Raw genomic sequence first — 15,026 nt, 5'->3', positions numbered from 1 at the left:
GGATTATTATAAATAGCACACCATCAGTCCGGTTCTCCTTCAATACTTCTCTCCAGAAAGGACACAATTTTGGGTCAATGGTTCAAGAACGGGATTGATAAAGTATACCGTTTGTATTAGAAACCATTACTTCATCTAGCTAAGGATGTGAAGAATTATTAGTCTCCAGTAGTTCTTGATTCAGTGGTCCATATTCAATTCATGTGGAGTTTTCAGGAACTATTACCAGTTATGCAACGAGTCAGGGCTAGAGTCACTAAATTTCAGAGTAATAAAGTAACTCAAACACAAGTTCATGGACAGTCTTCCCATAGATCTAGATTATGCAGTGACCCAAGTCCAAGATTCAACTCAAACGTAGGTTTCATAAAAGTGATATCTTGATTAAGTATCTTGATAGTCACTGACTTTTTCATGTTTGCTAATAGTGGTTGTACCAGATGTCATTGTCTTAAACTCCACAAGTCACAAAGTAGCATTAATATTCGGCATAACTTTTTTTCTAATAGGGTTGTGAATGAGTGGAATGGCTCGCCTGAGAAAGTTGTACTTGCAAGTACTGTAGTGTGAATGGGTTTAAGAATGCTTTGGACAAGCACTTTAAGCATTGTAATCGGGTCTGATCGTTTGTGTCATCAGTTTTCTTCCCTCTCCTATAGGGTCTTTGATGGGGACTTGAGTGTCCCTCCTGATCCTTTTTCTTTACTAAACTAATCTAAACTAATAAGGTCAAGCATAAAGTATGTGTGCTTAGGCCTACGCAATTGCAGAAGCCAATCTCCTTAACCTTTTTGAACTAGCACTTTTAAGGTTAACTTAACCTTTTAGAAGGCAAGCTTAACTTTTTCTTTGCAAATGTAACACGAACACTGTTGAGCAAGAGTCGTGCCAGCAATGCCACTGCATGAGGGAAATTCACAGTGACAGAGTAAATAATTGCTTTCGCACCCACGGATGAACACATGTTAGGTATATTACTATCACTAATCTGGGGAAATTGCATTTAAGAATATAAATATGTTTATCAGCTAGTCAACAGTTATTTAAGGTATCATTTAATTCTTTTCATTTACTCCATTAGTGATCTTCCCTTTTCCAACAGCTTTACTGGAAAGACTCTTGCTCAGCCGCATTACACAAACACCTTACGAACAGAATACTGCAGATAGCTGATCGTTAACTATGTTAGGAATCCACATGCAGTTCTGGTTATGAAAATAGTAAGAGACAAGATCTGTTTTTCAATCTATGTTTATGGTTAACTACGATTAAGAATAATGAGTTGTAATTTTAATAAATGAGCCCTTCAGTACTGATAACCAGGATTTTAGTTATCTATTTTTGCTTTCTTTACAGTACAGAAATGCAGGGTTGCACTACACCATTTCCAACAGAGGAAGTATGGCAGAAAACAGGTGGAATTTTACATATAAATGCCGAAAATGTGCTGGACAGAGAGGTTCAATAAACTTTTGGAACATTGCACCTCATTCACTTACATGAGGAAACCTTTTCTCATAGATGTTGAATAAACAGTTGTAAGAAGATTAACATGTAGAATTGGTTCTGAAACTAAATCAGTATTTATGAACTCCTCACATCTATGATCTCACCATAAAAGAACAGAAACAAGTTGTTGAGTTTGAAGAGTTAGCAACTTAAAATTAGGAAAAAGCTTCATATTCAAGAAGAAATCAAATTTCAACTTTATGATAAAGAATGGGATGATTGCATGGGTAGGTGTGAAAAACCTCTCAGTTACCTCAAAAGGGAAAAGTGAAAGTAATACCCATCACCTCAGTGCTTATACCATCACAGACTTACACTCACTAAGTAGTACATGTAGCTTATTTGATAGTGAAGTTGTTCATCTGGTGAGTAGCCTTCTCTGTGCAGTGTACCTAGTAGAGCAAAAGTGACTGTCAGAAGTTTAAAAGCATATATTACTACTCAATGTGGTGTAAGAATCAGCTGAACTGAGCCCCAAGCTGCATTCAGAATAAGCTTAGGCCTATATACATTTAGAAATATGTAACTGGAAAGCTCACACCTTTGCAATTTCAGATTGGATGGCATGGGCTGATGACATAAATGAAAAGTTGGCAAAACATACGTTAGCCCCAGCAAGTTACACAAAGGGATGCAGAATGTGGACAGGTGCCTACACCATCAGTAAGCCAGGGTCACCAGCATATGGCATTATTTTCACAATGCTAACAGCAGAGTCCACATTCTGACATATATGCTCTTCAAAGTATTGTGCAAAGTAAAGAAATCTTAAGGACCAAACCATTTGACATCTCCTACATATGCCACAACAGCCTACATGTGGAGAGAGATGTCACATCTCTCAACAGTATCTTGCAGTGCAACACAGCAGAAAGCCTTGAAAGTTTGATGGCACTTGCCAAGTTTATGGTTATCAGCTTGATTGCCTACTTCCCTGAATGAGTGATACTGTTTTAACTCATAACAGTGAGTGTGGATAGACTCAGTTTACAAATTACTGGCATCACTGATAAATATTGTCATCTTTATCATCAGTGTAGTTTTTCATCCTAGAGTAACTGGTCATGAATCAGTTGATCTTTCTTATAGATACTGGACTGGTTTATGTTTATAGTTCTACCATGTAGCTTGTACTTTCTCTCTCTGAGTTGTGCTCTCTTCCTTCTGTATGCTCTAGCTGCCTCTCTTACGTAATTCATCACATTGCTGTTTTCTTTGCATCTATTTCAGAGTCTGGATACATGGACTATTTGAGCTCACCTTTAATACTGCACCTTCCATCTTCCTGGCTATGGACTCTCCAGGCACATTATATGTTATGTGTATGGAACTGTAGTCCCTGTACTGACCATTGCATGAAAATGTGGTACTATGTTTTGGATTGGTCACAGTGAAAGCCTAATTGACGGTATCTACATTTGAGTGGAATTAAGTCTCAAAACGAGTGGACCATAATGTTTGCTGCAGGTGGGTGTCTCAGGTATTTTGTTTAGCTTCCTGCTGTCAGTGTGCGATATTAGCAGAGAACCCTTTGTAGCATTTGGCATACATGGAAATGTGTACTTCCTGGCCTCTTGCATACAAATGAATGCTTTGGGCAATGTGAATGATTTCCACTGTAGTCCTTTGCAAGGCAGTCTAAACATGTTGATAAAGTGCTTTTGATATTTAAGATATAAGGATCTTTATTGACCATAAAAATTGACATTCATAAATACATAAAAATCTGATTCTTAAAACGAAAAATTAAGACTACTAAGTCCATGTTCTGACACATATATTTGGCCTATTTCCTACATAATTCATTGGCAAGATTGAGAAGAGCCCTTTGCAAGAAAGAACGCCTGTATCTCTCGGTTCAGCATCTCATGACAATTAGTCTGCCCGTTTGATTGCTGTAATCTACCCGATGCCCCAGAGGATGTTGGGATGACATGATTGACTTCATATTACTCTGTGATACTCTGACAAGCAACTCATCTACTGAACTGAGGTAATGTGACCGACAAACTTTCCTTGCTTTAGAAACTAGTCTATTTAACTTGGTCATGTCTCTAGCAGTAGTATTTTCACCCCACGCTGCTAAACAGAATGTAATGGTGGTCTTGATTGCCGATTTTAATATAGAATAGAGAAATGAGAGTTGGTCTAGTCTGAATAAATTAAGCTTCTGTAATAGGAACATACGCTGATTAGTTTTTGCTAGAGTACGTTTTACATGTTCATCCCACTCCAATTTATCAGTGATGGTTTCTCCCAGGTATTTATAAGATTGTCAAGTGCTTCTTAGTCACAGTTTTTGCAGGAACATAGAGGAGAATACTGCTTTAATATAGTCAGTGCTCTGCGGAGTGACTTGAGTAGGTGAACTTGATCTAACAGGTTAAGTTCACTTTCAGAATGAGTAGTTACAGCCATTGTACTACTGAACCCTTTACATGCCTTGCCATCAGCATCAGTTGTGAGACACTTGACCGTTAGTGGATTCTTAGCTGTAAGTAATTTGGATTCACAAATCTTTCCACCATTTTGTTCATGATCTCCGAAATAGGGCATCTTTGCTGAACAGCTCTCATTGCCTGGACATTGTACCTTGTGATCCCTTCTTCTTTTCATTTCACCCATTAAGCACAACTTGTTACTGTGATGGTAATCAATAACAAATGTATCCATGGTGACATTCGCAACTATTACATCTCTGCATTGGCTTGCTGGAGCAAATGGAGTCTTACTTCTTGCATTATACTCAGAGGGTTGTGATATGATCATATTCTGCCTGAATTGGAAAGTCTTTGGAGAGGCCATGCAGTTGCAGTGTCTTCTTAATTATACCCCTCTTTTGTGCCATGTTATGTTTCATTAATTTCTTTCATTACCTGTAGGTACAAACTGGTTGTAGTGTACTGACAGCAGGACTGGGAAGAGACATGCTGTTGAGCAATCTACGAGCTGCACTTAAACTGCCCACTACTCAGAGGCAGCGGGGGTACCCGTTCCTGGGAAAGGCAGCCATATACCTGGAGCTCATCCTGTAGTAAGTAATGTTGATATGCACATGCTATTGTGTCTGGGCTGGGTAAAATATAATTCCTTATGCTAGGTTGCCAAGGTCAGCTCTGTGCATCGTTGTCTTTGTAGAGAATTTCAGAGTGTTTGGTAGACCAAACCAACTGTGAATAGGAAATAACGGCTTTCAAACAGCATGTGTTTGTATTTGATTAGATGTGTGTGTGTGTGAAGCTATGGGGTTGGAATGGGATTTATTTTGATTGGTGATTACCTAGTATGTGAACATAGAGCATTCGATATTATTTATAATTCCTTTTGAAACAGGAGTACTGGAGCATGAAGTTGATGGACAAATTAAGGAATGAGAGGAACACATGCAAGCAGAAAAGAGGAGAAGAAACATTGGGGGCACCTGTTCCACTGAAATTAACCAAGTAGATGACCCAGCTAGCAAACATAGGCATAAAATGTAAGTTCAGGTATAACTTTTGAGAATGAAGCTCATCTTGAGGAGAATAGACATTAAATAATTAACATACTAGGCTAAAATTGCATTATGCAGTCCTATTCACAAATTTGATTTGATTTGATTTATTTGTTTTATCACGTGAATATATACAATGTGATAGGAAGTCCTCTAAAAAATCTTCAGATGGCTTAACAAAGTAGAGGACTCCCTGTTAAGAAAAGGAAAAAGTGAACTAAATATATAAGAAAAAATGAACATGTTCAATTAATAAGATGCAATAATTTTTTGAATAAAGTTTCTTCTGAATGATTTTGCAGAAGGTTTATTTGTAATATTTCCTGATAGAGAATTCCAAGTTTTGATTGTACGTGCCCTCAGTGATAACATCCCCATTGTAGAATTATACCTGTTATAATGTGCATTGCCTGAAGATCTGGTATTGTAATGATGAATATCACTGTTACATATTAAGTAGTCATTAAAAGCATTTGGTAACAGTCCATTCCAGGCCTTATAAGCAAATGTAGCAAGGTTAACCCTAATAATGTCATCAGCTTTTAACAACTTAGAACGCTTAAAAAGAGGATTTGTGTGGTCCCTCTGGTTTGGCATGTGTTATATGGCGGACTGCTTTCTTCTGTGTAATACAAATGGGATTCAGATTGGTATATCTAGTACCAGACCATATGTTACAACAATACGTAATATGTGGCTGGACTAATGTCTGATAGAGAATCTTTAATATGTGTGTGGCAGATAATGCTTAAGCTTAGCTAAAACACTGGTGTTTTTTGCAACTTTTTTACAGACAGTTGTAATGTGGTCACACCATTTAAGTTCATGATATATATATATGCCTAAAAATCTAGTACTATTGACTTGTTGTAGTCTTTTACCACCCATAGTAATATCAGCATTCCATGTAAAATTTTTATAAGTATTAAAAACTATATAGTTTGTTTTATCAATATTCAATGATAATTTGTTGCCAGCGAACCAGTCGCTGAACTTGTCTAATTCAGTTGATACTTAAATATGAAATAAAGTTCTCGATTGTGATACGAAGAAAATATTTGTGTCGTCAGCAAACAAAACAACTTTAACTTTATCAGGAACATTGGTAATGTCATTAACATATAGGATAAAAAGCAATGGACCAAGTATAGAGCCTTGTGGCACACCACATTGAATTCTCTCCGGTTGGGAATGAGCATTTTTGTAGGATGTATATTGGTAGCGGTTTGCTAAGTAACTGTTGATCCATTTTAGGGGGGTTCCTCTTATGCCGTAACAGTGTAATGTATTAAGCAGAATTGTGTGGTCTATTGTGTCAAAGGCCTTTGAGAGGTCCAGGAAAACCCCGACACAGGTACTATTCTTGTCAAGATTACTATACAAATTGTCAATGGCATCAGCTAGTGCTAGCTCAGTGGAGTGTTCAGGATGGAATCCATACTGTTTCTGGCATAAAATGTTATATTTTGAAATAAAGTTAAAAATACGATTATACAGAAGCCTTTCAACTATTTTGGAAAAACATGATAATAGTGATATAGGTTGATAATTTTCAAAGTTTTCTGAATCCCCTTTCTTAAAGACAAGGATGACCTTGGCAATTTTTAGCATATCAGGGAAAATACCGGTACTGAACGACAAATTGCAAATATGGGTTAATGGTTTGGTAATAAATAAGATAACTTGCCTTACAATGCCAGGCTTAAAATCATCGTATCCAGCTGCTTTATCAGGTTTCATGCAAGAGGTTGCTGTTTTTAACAACTCCTCCTCACTGACAGGATGAGAAAACATGGAATGAGTGTTAACATCAATGTTAACAGATTCCTGTGATTTACGTTTGTGGTTGATTTTACTTGCCAGTGATGGCCCCAGATTGACGAAAAAGTCATTAAATTTTATTAGCAATATCATGGTCGGTGTTAATCTCTTTGTCACCATCCTTGAAAGAAGAGGGATACGATGATTGTTTACGACCTTTATGGAGTAGTTGGTTAATGGTATCCCATGTGCCTTTTGGGTTACTCCTCGCATTATAAAATTTATTGTTGAAATATAATTTTCTAGAAAATTTGATAACATGATTGAGCTTATTACGATATTGAGAATAAATAGTTTTATTTACACCAGACGGGTTCTTAATATGACTTTTAAATAGCTTATCTTTTCTTTTGATAGAAACTAGAATACCTGCAGTAATCCACGGGTGTCTCTTTCGACGTTTCTTAGATTTGGTGACACATTGCTCAGGAAAGCATTGATTATATATGGCATTGAAATTGTTATAAAACATAGAATAGGCAATGTGTGCATCAGTTTGGGATGAAACATTTTCCCAAGAAGCATCTCGGATTGTTGAGAAGAAATTCTGTACATTTGTCTTGCAGTAGTTCCTTACATACATAGGGCCCCTTTGTCTACTTTTGTGTATGGCAGTTTGGAGAAATATTGGATAATGGTCACTGAGATCGCTTACAAAGATACCAGTTATTAGTTTGCAGTCATCATTGGTTGTAACATTATCTAAAAGAGTTGCAGAAGTGCAACCCACACGGGTAGGTTTGGTAATAGTAGGAAAAAATCCACTGGCATATAGTAAGTTTAAAAAGTCAGCAGATTTAATATTGTCAGCAAGATCAATATTATAATCACCCATAATGTACGCACTATGTCGTTCATTGGAGAGTTGGGTTAAAATTTTGTTTACGTGTGTCAGAAAAATATGCAGTGAACTTTTTGGAGGCCTATAAATTACGCCTATGGTATAATTTTTCATTGCTGATGTTATGTCAACCTCTATGAACATTGACAGAATCATTGAAAATGCTTATATTGTTTCTGAGTTTGAAATTTAGATCTTTGTTGAAAAATGAACAAACACCACCACCTCTCCTTTCGGGACGATGCCTTTCAACAAGCGTATAGTTATTGATATGGATTAAGGGGGATATATCTGCAGTAAGCCAGGTTTCGGTAAATCCAATGACAGAGAAATCCTTCAATAGAGACGTAAATGTAGTTATGTCGTCTAAGTTTTTGTTAAGGCTTCGACTATTATGGTGGAATAAAGACAATATGTGTTCGCGAGACATCTTGTTGTATGAATCAATATCGTAGTAATTGCATGCGATAGCTTCCTCCCCTGTTTCAAGGTATTTTGCAGCTTGCATCACTATAAATAAATAAATGTACCGTATAACATGAACGCCATCATCTTTGCATAGGTTCGGCCGAAGAATCCTTTGTTCTGACATTTCTCGCTCTGCTGAGATTAGGAATAAATGTTTTCTTCTTTAGTCTGATAGTTTGAAAGCCGTCCTTGTCTAGGGATATTTGCCTTTTGTGGGATTGGATGTTTCCCCTTTGTGTGCTTGCCCCCTCCATCCGCTGAGATCCAGTCTCCGGTTGTGTTCTCCGTTGTTCTACTACTTTTTGTGTTGGCAATGTCGTCTTTTGTTCAGTTCGCTGTTGTTGGTGGGTTTTCTTTAACTCCTGGTTAGGATTACTCGGGTGTCTGGATTTCGCGTTATTGTTCTTCTTTGCTGTTGAATCCGTGTTTTGTTCGGATTTCTGTGCCCTGACCTCGTTAGCTTCTTGAATAGCGTGATCGTCCTGTTCAACCGACCCAGTGACTTATCCCTCAGACTGATATTGTGTTTCGTTTTCATGTGTATCTAGGGTCGAGCCAGTGTCTGTGTTGTCATGGCGATACTCTTCAAACGTTCTTGGCATTTAAAGCATCTGACCTTTGGGCAATTAGCTTCCCGGTGCCCTTGGACATCGCAAACTTAACATTTGTAGTTAGGACAGTTTCTCCTGATGTGATCGCTTTCCAAACACAAATTGCATACTTTAGTTTGACCATTGTGTGTTAAGGTCATATTAATCCCGTTAATTCTAATTGCGTAAGGCAAGCTCTTGTGTTCTTCAGGTAGTTTTAACTGTACATATCGTATTCCGTTCCCGATATTTGGGAATCTGGGGAAGGTCTTTCCTTTCCATTCGCCTCTTATTTTACACCCATACTCACAAAGTTTTCCTGTTAGATCTTCGTCCTGTATGAATGAAGGTACTCCGAAAACACTAACAGTTAGGAACGTTCTGTTGACACCAGTAGAAACTGATTCCCATTCACGAGGAGTCCACTGTCCAAAATAAGATCAGCTTGTTCCTTTGCTTTTAATGTGATAATCCAGCATCCTAAAGATTTCACACAACTTGCAATTCCATCTCTACCAACATCATTCATGATAGCATACATAATCTCAGTATCTTTATATGAACTGTTGGCAACTCTGATGCTACACTCCTTTAATTTCTCCACTGTCGCAGAATCCATACTAACAATCTTGTAGGCTAACGAACGTCGCAGGACGTCGTTGCCGAGATCTCCAGCAGAAAAAGTATTCCAAAATTGGAACAAAATAAAATTTTCTGCTAAATGTTGTCTCAATTAGTGTCTCAAATAATACAATTTGCAAGATGTAGTGAAAACCACACTCTATTTAACCTCGGAGATCATTAGAGAGTAGAATATATAAGAGCTCCTCAAGGAACAGTGTCAACAGGTTGACGGTTGGTTATCCAATAATGGTTGGTTATCCAATTTTTTGACTTCATGAAGTCAGACCAACTTAAAATTGATCTCAAGGATTGGGCTTTTTGATAGGTCTATTTATATGTAGAGATATGCACTAGTTAATTGCAATTTCAGCCCTCCAAACTAGTGTAGGGATATGCATTAGTTAATTGCAATTTCAGCACTCCAAACTAGTATAGGGATATGCAATAGTTTATTTGCAATTTCAGCGCTCCAAACTAGTGTAGGGATATGCACTAGTTTATTTGCAATTTCAGCCCTCCAAACTAGTGTAGGGATATGCATTAATTTATTTGCAATGTGACCCTTCAAACTGGTGTAGGGATATGCACTAGTTTATTTGCAATTTCAGCCTTCAAAACTCCAGGAAGTTGCGGGTAAGGAACCTGAAAAAGTTTGTGGTCAGGACCATTGACAATGTAGTTTATACACGAAACCTAAGATTTATGTATATATCCCAAAAAATTTGTTATTTTTAATTAACTTTCCCTGCGTCAGTTTATCATCAAAAGCTCTATGAGGTAATAACATGTTTCATTTGTAACTTTTCTAAGATTTTGACTGATATGATGCTTTTTTTGTAGTTTGACGTGAAGTTAGGTGTTGCAGAAAATGTACGTTTGCAGTGTATGCTGAGGGCAGCTATGGAGACCAGGTACAATCAGGTAAGTTTGTTCCTCACTTTTTAAACATCTTAGGTCCAAGCATGTATTATATTATGTGATATGCCTGCTACTACTGTACTAGATCCAATAATTATTTCAGTATGTGACAGAAGACGTTACAAGTATTCATATTTGCTTGCATTTGAATCATTTTTATGTTGTAGGTGATTTCTGTTGGTAGACAGCATAAGGCTAGATAGGTTGTACATATTCTGCAGTATTTGCCAGTACGCCCTCAGTTTTATCACAAGTTTTTGTAGTATAAGATGGCCGTGTCCATGTGTATGATAAAGGTAACTGTTGTGTTCATATTGTTGTTGGCGTTGGTACATAATAGTATTCCATGGCATTGGGTTTAGTTGGTCATATGCACACTTAGAGTTGTAATAAATAAGCTGTATTGATTCCCTTTAGCTATCATCTATTGACAAAGCAAATATTTTTTTAGATAGTTATGGATTTTGGACAAATTTAAGATTTTATATCTTATTTTTTTTTATCATATGTCGGTTATAGCCATGATTTTTAGAATAGAAGGTTAATTTTTGACATGAGAAGCATTGTGGGTTGCATGGCATAAGCATTTAAAAGAGCCTTCTACTCCTTAATATTAAAGAAGCCATTCACTCTTTAATATTTTCTGAGCATTAAAGGAGTGTTCCAACATTTAAAAGCTAGTTTATGATTTTATCAAGCATTGTTTATTACACATTTGTTTTCCTTTTCCTCCTATTTTTTGATGTAGAGCTTGCTAGTGGGGAACAAAATACCAGCGCTTAAAGAGAAAAACTGAGTTCTGCCTTCCCTTGCCATACTATATCTCCCCCCCCCCCCCCCCTTGGATGTCGCAACCAGACTCCTCTAACCACCCAATCCTTTACATATAAACAATGTCCAATCAATTGCCAGGTAGTGTTTATAGAGTTATAGAACAACAGTGTTTGCTTCAATTATCTAGGAGACTTCTCTGCATATGCTGGTCTTCTCTACTGCTTTCAAATGCTAGCTAATGGCTAACTTGATCAATTGTCTTTCTTGATATAGTTTTGCCTTCTTTTGTGTAATCTAAATAATTAAGTCACTCACTGTTTTATTTAAAGGCAAAAATGAACTAAGGGATTTTTTTTGGATCAACAGATAACTTCTGGAGATGAGTGGAATAACCCCAATGTTGGATGCTTCTCGGCCAAAAGATGTTTTTCTCATCAACTTCAAAGCAGTTGCTACATATTGATAGATAGTGTTCAAAGTTAAAAGTCTGCGAAAGCAATAGTAATAATAAATCCAGACCAGGTACTAAATGCATTTAACATGTGCACACTTCGGCAGCCGCTGCTGTGAGTATCCACCTTTATAATTACTTTCATGATTCTTAGAGCAGGTTCCTTTTTTCTTTACTTGGATTTTGATCATTTTCTTTAACATCTTTAGCTTGACTTGTCACATTTCGATTTGTTTTGATTAATACCCAGTTGGCTTTATAAATTTGCTGACCACAAAAAAAAAAAACTACCTTAAAAGCAATGATGTCATAGATTATGGAGGATTTTTAAATGTTCTTTGAATATTCAATATGTTTGCCTAGCATTACCCTTCCTGCAAGTTGTTGACCAAAGCAAATCTTTAAAAGCAAAGATGTCATAGAATATGGAGGATTTTGAATTTTTTGCTTTGAATCTTGACAGGTCTCAACTATGAAGTGTGGCCTTTTGTCGATGAGTCAAGAAGCCTTGATTTGTGGTGAGATCTCTACACTATGACTACACGGGGATCGTGGTCGAGGAGGAACAGGAGGATCAAATCATCAAAAACAAGATCCTATTCTTGCATAACCATGGTATCGTCTGCTGTGGTGGGTCCATAGAGGAGGCGTACTTCCTATCCCTCAACTGTGTAGCAGCATGCGAGATACAGGTAAAGAATTAGCTGGACTTGGTCCAACGTGGTCGGATTGCTTGTAAAACTTAGCAGTGTGAGGCCAAATGTTCTCTGGTTATATTACAGTTTGTTCATTCTCCTCCATTTCAGAATATTTTCGAGACCTGTGAAATTTACAGAGTTTTCCTTTTTTAAGCTGTTTTCTAAAGAGCCGGGAATGGGGTAAGGGGGTTGAGGGATGAAAATGGACAAGATTAGTCAACTCCAAACACAAAGTAAATGGTATGGATTGAGTTAATCTTTGTTATGACCCTCTCCTCTGAGAAAAGTTATCTGAAATTTTCAAACTGTTCCAAACAATATAATCAATTTGGAATTTTGATTGTCTTGGGAATGATTGTATCTCCTAGCCTACACGGAACTTGATTTTGCCATTAGCGTAGTCTACTTCTGTATCAATATGTAGTCATTACACTCTTCTAACTCTCTCCACCTCTGAAGATTCTGCTTCTGTACAAACTTTTGTTTGCTTTTCTCCGAGTCAAACTAGGCTCTGAGTAACAGCAGAAAGTCACCTGCAATAGCAAAGCCTGCTCCATGAAACGAAAAGAACAGCGGTTGAAGAAGTATGTTTGACTGGAATAATTGCTAGTCTTGATGCGACTTGCCGACTCCAAATCGGATTTATGGATTTAGATTAAGGCATAGTAGGGAGATGTTTGCTTTCTAACATGTATGGGCACTAATAATGTTGACATTCATTGATAAAATTCCCATAATATTCTTTTTGATGTCTGACCCCAAGGGCAAGGTTACCCACCTGGGAGATGTGTTTCATTATTGACCTTGGAATCCAGGGTCTTTTGGCTACTGTAAATCCTTAGAAAAGCTACCAGTTGAAACTGTGGGAAAAATCTCACTTAGAGATCTTTTATGAAAGTCATAATTGAGTTTTCTATTTGTTTGTCTTGAAGGTTCAGCAACACACTTTACTAGTGGGTTGGGATTACAAGTGGTGGGGGAAGTGGGGGGTGTTGATGGGCAGGAATGGGAGTACTTGGTCCTCTCTTCTCCCTGCAGCATCAAGAGCTGGTTGTCTGGGTTTTGTCAACCTACAATTTTATCAATCGGTGTGTGTGTGGTTTTTTTTGTCGAGTCTGGGTAACAAATAATGGTCGTTACAAAGCGGATTATCTGCTTTCTAATAAAGCCACCCTTACCTTACACAAATATATTCGATAAGTATTCAAAAAGTATTCAAAGATTTCCTCAGTATTCAGAAAATTTACCATATAACACACAGTACAAAATAAGTATTCCAATACTAATATGAATAACTATAAGCCTTCCTCAGAGCCAAAATATGTAAATGAGTGAAGTATTCGAATACCTGTTAGGTATTCAAATAGGTATTCGAATAGGTATTCGAGTAGATTTGGAATAGCTATTTGAATACTTAGCTCATTTACATATAAGTATTCGCTCATTTAAATAATTTGGCTCTGACGAATACTTATAGTTACTCGAATACTTATTCGCTAGTATTCGAATACTTGTATGCTAATTAGTTATTTTATGAAGGCTTAACAGGTTTTTGAATACTTACTCAAATACTTATTGAATACTTGTATGCTAATCAGTTCCATTGTAAGGAGAGTTAGGAATTTGGCCAGCTTGTTGTCCTAGTTATTGATTAAAACTCTCCAAACAAATAATGAGAATAACCAGAATTCTGAAGTCTCCTTTTTTATGCAACGACTATAAAATTACAAAACAAAACAAAAATAAAATACAGCTTCTTCAATTTCATGTATCTTTCTTGTAGCATTCATGCACTTGTATGCAAACCGTTTGTTCATCGCTTGTGGCTGTGGCTCTGTCCACTGGTTTCTGCCACACATACTGTGAATGTACTCTGAACATAAAACAAATAGAAATAATTAATAATGATAGGGCACAAATATACATTGGCACAATAACCACCCACCAGAAACGGAAAATATAATATATAATATTCAGTGCATAATGGACGTCGCAACGCGAGGGAGAGATGGGTGGCTTTAGACCCCACTTTTTTTGCAAGCAAGCATGTTTACACATGTCTTACAACATGTCACAAAGTTTATATATAACCTTACTAGCCCTCCCCCCCTGTAATAATTATTAAAATGATAAAAAATTTGGCCATTGCATATAACCACATATGAAAAACAGAAATGTAATCACATTAAACCCTGCATGCCCAACACTCAAATGTTTTGCATTTTTATAACGCTATTTCAATGGTAAGTAAAATCTCTGTAGTACGGTAAGAGAAACGTCAGACTTGAACGTGAAGTTTGACTAGGTAAAACTAGGAAACTAATCCAAGTACTGAATGTCCAAATAATTACCAAACATAGGTATTGCCCCATGCACCCATAAGAATAAGCTTAACTGTAGTAACCTTATAAGTTTAGGCCTAAACAAGAAATATTCTACACATGTAGCCTTGTCTTATTTTAATTTGATTATTAATTTTATTAACTGCAAATATGCTGTTTATCGTTGCACTAGACAGGATAAAATTAGAAGTTGATCTTGGTTATTGTGCCACTGTCAGAAAGTTTCATATGATTACACATAGAAATGAAACAGAAAAAAGGTCAACATACCACTTATTTTGATGATTTTTCTAGAATACGGCCGCTTTCCTCTCCACTTTATCAAGCAGACTGCATTTTCAGTTGCATTTTCTTTGTCCATCACCGACTCTGTACTAACTTGTTGATCTTTCATCCAATAAATAACACATTTTTTAGGCTTGGTCTTCTTCGATGGGTCAACAATATTTTCCATATTCTTGGATAACTGCAGCAAGTTCTGAACATCCATTATTGGA

General features: G+C 36.8%; 1 protein-coding gene across 1 annotated transcript in view; it reads left to right on the top strand.

Annotated features, from left to right (window-relative positions):
* Positions 1-849: 849 nt before the first annotated feature.
* The window catches only part of LOC139961009 (gamma-adducin-like), a 42,595-nt gene continuing 28,418 nt past the window's right edge, over positions 850-15,026 (top strand). The window contains exons 1-8 of the mRNA XM_071959795.1: positions 850-1,220; positions 1,357-1,459; positions 2,740-2,976; positions 3,323-3,502; positions 4,392-4,543; positions 4,843-4,987; positions 10,187-10,267; positions 11,405-12,181. The gene's annotated coding sequence lies outside the window, so the exon portion shown is untranslated. The remainder of the gene's footprint in view (positions 1,221-1,356; positions 1,460-2,739; positions 2,977-3,322; positions 3,503-4,391; positions 4,544-4,842; positions 4,988-10,186; positions 10,268-11,404; positions 12,182-15,026) is intronic.

The sequence above is a fragment of the Apostichopus japonicus genome, chromosome 20 (assembly GCF_037975245.1).
Source record: "Apostichopus japonicus isolate 1M-3 chromosome 20, ASM3797524v1, whole genome shotgun sequence".
NCBI lineage: Eukaryota > Metazoa > Echinodermata > Holothuroidea > Aspidochirotida > Stichopodidae > Apostichopus > Apostichopus japonicus.
Note: the sequence above shows the minus strand (reverse complement) of the source record. Positions and strands in the feature narration are given on the sequence as shown.